We start from the raw sequence: 5,220 nt of genomic DNA, 5'->3' as shown, positions 1-5,220 counted from the left end.
GGCTCGCTAGGATATCGCATCCCATGCCTACGTATCTCGTATGGAACGAGAATCAGAGCTACCGTAGTTCGGCTCACGCACGCCAAATAAAACACACGCACAGACGTCAAAACAAACACACAAACAGGCAAACATGGGATCCGAATGCCAATTGCTGGACTTACATCAGACTCCGAACCAAACAAACCCTTACTGGAAACCAAATACCACTTGATGGACTTATATCGGGCTCCAAGCACACACCAATAGGATACGGACTGCCAATCGCTGGGCTTATGTCCATCTCCTAACACACACAAGAACAAACAAGCAACAAGTTACTAAGGAGTCTGGCACTCGAGCCTAGCAACTGTCAAGCAAACACACACAAAAAGGGAAAGGGTGCTCGGAGAGATCTCGTACGATCTCCTGCCTACGTACCTCATCTAGTATGAGGATCAGGGCAACGTAGTTCCCCTTAACAGGGGAGAAACTTTCTCCTAACCAGAGACTGGGAAATGACCAACTAGAAGGGAGACTGACTCGAGCCTAATAGTTATCATGTATTCCACAAAGGTCCTAGGTTGAGTTTTCTATCTACTTGCACAGAGCAAGCTAATCCTAAACAGGCAAAGCAAAACATGCAAGCATAATCAAAACAAAGCAAACATACACAATTAGCACACACTATATACAGACAAAGTGGGCTCACACAAGGGTTAGGCTGCAAAAGCAAGCCAACTGTATCAGGGTGATGTTAGCTCTTAACCCTAACATTGAGAGTTAGGGTGAAGCAGATGAAATAGGAAGTGAGGGGTGTGCCTCACAGCTCTTATCCCTGGCCTGGGAGAGCTTTAGACAAAGGAAGTATGGGTTCAGAAAGTGGGAACCCTTCTACACTTATGACACTGACTCAACTGTACAACTGTACAAGGATCTTGGGTTACTATCCACAATGCATTAACACCAGTTGTGTGAGCAAAGGGATGACTCAACTGAATAGCAGGAGATGGATTGCACATCTCTTGTATCTGCCAATTGCCTTAACAAAGGTCTTTTCCTGCTTGGGGACAAAGATAAATAATCACAAGCATTGCCTCTTAAGGAGGACTTCAGACAGGTGCCTGACCAAATAACAGGCCAGGTCTTCCAGACTACATGCAGTTAGTGATGTTATACCTCAATTGGTTAAGCAACCAAGCAACAGCAAAAGCAAGCTCAAAAGGAACTATAGCAACTAAGGTACCTGAAATCAATCTAACATAATTAGTACACAACTCAAACAGTCAAACAGACAAGCTAAAAGTCAACAGTTAACTGTACACAAGCAATGCATCAAGCAAAGCATAAGCCAATGCTCAACATAAATGACTTAGAAGCCACCTACAAAACAAACTTAATGTTAATCAACATTAATCAAACAAGCAACTCAAGCCAAGTGAATTAATTCCTCCATGCCATATGCCTTTTGTCCTGAAAACACAACTCAAACATTAAGCACTAACCACTAGGACATGGCCTAGGGTCAAAATGGGAGCAATAAACCAAAACAGAACATGAAAATTATCAAAAATCAAGTTCAATCCAATAAGAAACAAATCCAAGTGGTCTCATATCCATATCATCAACCAATTTCATTTCACACAACAAATAGTGCAAAGCATGCAATTTCAAAGCTCATTGGACCAAACAGAATGAATCAATCCAAACTCAATAAAAAATAAATCAATAAATCCCAAGAAAAATCATGGCTAAATAGCACTCATCAAAGAATCATTACACCAAATTTCAAGTCATTTGGACAAGTGGAAGCATGTCAAATAAAATCCATAAGACAAGGCAAAGCAAAACACGCTCATACAAGGCACAAAATCATGCATCAACTTCAAGCAAGCACAAAACATAATTGGCACAAGATAAATGAATCAAACCAAAGCCATGGCAAACTTCAAGATGTCTAGAATCACTCCACAAAATTTCAAGTCCATCCAATACATATCAAGAATTTCACAAATCATTTAAGATCATGACTCACAAAAAGTCCACAATTGGTCAAACAGAAAGGAAATTCTCAAACAAATTGGAAATGCATCCAAAATTTCCATAAAACATCATGCTCAAACCTAACATCCAGAAGCATCATCATGCAAAAATTTACATCAATTCAAGTTCATATGGCATGGTAAATAAAATCAGGAAGTTGGACAAGAAATGGTGTGACACACATTGTCACACCTTTATTCAAATGATCATATCTCACAAACCAGGGATGCTAAAATCACAAACTCAAAGCCAAAATGTCCCTAAGGATCTCTAGTTTACACATGTAAAATTTCAAGAATTTTGGATCAAGCATCATCATTTCACAACAAGAATAGCAAGCAATGTGCAAGAGATGACATGTAAACATGAACCCTAGGCAATTTTTAAATCCACACATGCACAAATCCTGGAAAAATATTCACAAAATAGAGGACATCATAAGGATCATTGTGCAAAAAATCCCAGCCAATTTGGATTAATGGTTTAGGAGATATGAATTTTTAAGTGATGAAAAAAATAAAAAAAGGACATGAGCAATGTACATGAACAAGGCATGGCATATGGAAATAAATGCAAGGCAACATATGGAAATCGCTTCAGCTGAGGATCGAAGCATGTCCAATTTCAAATCAGCGCGCGCTTGGCTTAAGTGAGTGGACACGTGGTCCAATTGCATGGCCAATAACATCAAACGCATGCAGGCAAGCGAGATTATGGATCAAAAAGCCAAATTCTGGAAAAATCCCTAAGTTCATCAGATGTTCATCCACATTCATACGTCCAAGAACATTTGTTCACCAAAACTCATGAAACCTATACCATTGGAAAGGTCTTTCCAAGCACATCAACAATCCATAATCGAATTAACCTAATTCTTGCTAAATTAAAAGATTCGATCCAAAACATATTCATGCATGAAAGTTCCAATCCATGTAACTTCCTCATTTCTCAACCAAATTCAATGAAACAAGGTGCAGTATACTCCACATGAAAAGATTTACCAAACGCATATCCTAATTGCATGAATTATCAAAGTCGAAAACTCACCTCCAAGAATTTGCAGAAGTGAAATCGCGTGTTTCAGGCCATGGAAGATCCAAACAGAAGCTCCTTAGTGCTCAAGTTAATGAATGGAACAAGGTTTGTTACTCAATCGCCTTGGATCTAGCTCAATTCCACATTTGCCATTGATGAAGCTCACTTTGACAGTCCTTGAATTGGCACGAAAATGATGAGATCTTGCTTCAATAGGCTTCCATTATGCTCATGGATGAAGGATTGATGAAGATCTTGGCACGGTTTGTGAAGAAAATTGCAGAAAAAGTGAGAGAGAAAAGATGAAAAGTTTTGGATCTAGATCTCAATTTCCAAATTCTGTTATGATTAGCAATGAAACAGTTATGATTTAGCTTTTATATGTGATGTTAAACATGTTGCTAATCATGTTTAGTGTTAATGCAAGTGATTAAGTGATGTCAAGTTTTATGCTAAATTGCAAATTGGCTAATTCACCCTCCCATGTGCAAACCAATGTAACAGTGAAATGTTCTGGTTTGGAGCAAGTTTAAAAACCTGTTTTAAGGCCAAGGCAATTGGAAAAACATGAATACAAAGCATAGTTTGCAAAATGACTTTTTCCCTCCAATTTTCAAAATAAGTTCAAGTGAAAACTGCACTTTTTGTGTGATGAGTTTTAATGAAATGTGATGCATGAATTGAATAGAGGAGATCAAGAGAAATTTTCTCCAAAAAGTCTCACTCCATTTGGCCATTTGGTTCAAAAGTTATGCACTTTTGAAATTCAACTTTTCTTGACAATGATTTGATCATAACTTGCCAACCACACATGAGAAATTCATGTTCTTGGACTTTTTGGAAAGGTGAGAGCAAGATCTTCAACTTTAATGTTGGACAAAATTTCATTTGAAGCATTTTTGGACATGTAATTTTGAGGAGAAAACCTTTCCATTTTTGGCAATTTTAAATTACAAGTCACTTTCTATTTTTGGAAAGTTTTCATCTGACTTTATTTTCTTCATTCTTGATGTTTGAAATGTCAAATGAAACTTGTTTGGACATGAATGAAGTGTATCTAACCCTCTCCCATCTCCAAATCCATCAATTGACCTGTGGTTGACTTTTGTTGACTGATAGATGAACTGGCCATGCACTGATGATCTTGAGCCTCAAACTCCTGATGAAATGGCTCAAACATGAAACCCTAGCTTCCATAAGCTCAATGAAGACCCTCATCTCCTTGACAAGCCCTGATTGGCACAATACAGATGATTAGGGTTGACCAGAGGTCAAAACCCTAATCTCAAGGCATCTGATCAATTATAATGAACCTCTTGGTGATGACAAGACCATGATGATGATGATGTACCATTTCAACCAAGATGAAGCTCAACCTCCTTGAGGAACCATGAAACCCTAATTTGAAGCACAAGCCCTCAGATGGCTAGTGGTCAGTTCAATGAAACCCTCAACTTGAATCTCAACCTCTTTATCTTCTGAACAAGACCTAGGAGGATGACTTGCTTATTGTGGCCATATGATGTGCAAATATGCAATGCCTAATGACCTACAAATGAAATGCAATATGCTAAGCTAGTCCCAAGAGAGGAGGGCAAATTTTGAGGTGTTACAGCTGCCCCTATTCAATCCACTGTGAACCTGTCGATATGAATAGCCTCGGCTTTCAGATGATCAAGGTGAAGAGTGATTGAATACCAAGAATAGACGAACAATTTGCACTCTGATGGGAGAATAATTACAATGCCGGTCAGAATCGGTGAAGAAGCAATCTCGAAAAAAGAACCCGTCTGGTACGGAGAAAGCCGGCCTGAATACCGAACAGGAATATGTCTGGATAAACGGAAACACAAAGAACCATGGCCTGAACGCCGCTCATCAGTCTGCATACTGAACATCGGAATATGAGAGTATTGATGTCGGTCTGAACACCGGGAGACTAGCCTGAACGCTACTTTGGTCTGAACACCACTTCGGTCTAGATACCAGAAAACTGGCCTGAGTGCCACAAGCTGCATCGATCTGAACTTCGGAAGCTTATTCGATCTGAGAATCGGAAAATTGGCCTGACTGCCGCTTCGGTCTGAATACCCGCCTCGGTCTGGACACCGAAAGATTGGCCTGGATGCCACAAGTACTTCAACATGATCTGTTGGAAACTTC

This window comes from Lathyrus oleraceus, chromosome 4 (assembly GCF_024323335.1).
Source record: "Lathyrus oleraceus cultivar Zhongwan6 chromosome 4, CAAS_Psat_ZW6_1.0, whole genome shotgun sequence".
NCBI classification, from domain to species: Eukaryota; Viridiplantae; Streptophyta; class Magnoliopsida; order Fabales; family Fabaceae; genus Lathyrus; species Lathyrus oleraceus.
Note: the sequence above shows the minus strand (reverse complement) of the source record.